Source organism: Physeter macrocephalus, chromosome 18, assembly GCF_002837175.3.
Source record: "Physeter macrocephalus isolate SW-GA chromosome 18, ASM283717v5, whole genome shotgun sequence".
Lineage (NCBI taxonomy): Eukaryota > Metazoa > Chordata > Mammalia > Artiodactyla > Physeteridae > Physeter > Physeter macrocephalus.
In genome coordinates, this window is record NC_041231.1 from 62,820,017 (window position 1) to 62,820,511 (window position 495).

General features: G+C 35.8%; 1 protein-coding gene across 2 annotated transcripts in view; it reads right to left on the minus strand.

Annotated features, from left to right (window-relative positions):
- KHDRBS2 (KH RNA binding domain containing, signal transduction associated 2) overlaps positions 1-495 on the minus strand; it is a 725,702-nt gene that overhangs the window by 234,247 nt on the left and 490,960 nt on the right. The gene's annotated exons all lie outside the window — the stretch shown is intronic.

A 495-nucleotide genomic window follows, 5' to 3' on the forward strand; every position in this document is an offset into this window, starting at 1 on the left:
AGAGAGTCCCATACAGGATAAATCCAAGGAGAAACATGACAAGACACATATTAATCAAACTGTCAAAAATTAAATACAAAGAAAACGTATTAAAAGCAGCAAGGGAAAAACAACAAATAACACACAAGGGAATCCCCATAAGGTTAACAGCTGATCTTTCAGCGGAAACTCTGCAAGCCCGAAGGGAGTGGCAGGACATATTTAAAGTAATGAAGGACAAAAACCTACAACCAAGATTACTCTACCCAGCAAGGATCACATTCAGATTTGATGGAGAAGTTAAAACATTTACAGACAAGCAAAAGATGAGAGAGTTCAGAACCACCAAAAGAGCTTTACAACAAATGCTAAAGGAACTTCACTAGGCAAGAAACACAAGAGAATGAAAAGACCTACAATAACAAACCCAAAACAATTAAGAAAAATGAGAATAGGAACATACATATCGATAATTACCTTAAATGTAAATGGATTAAATGCTCCCACCAAAAGACA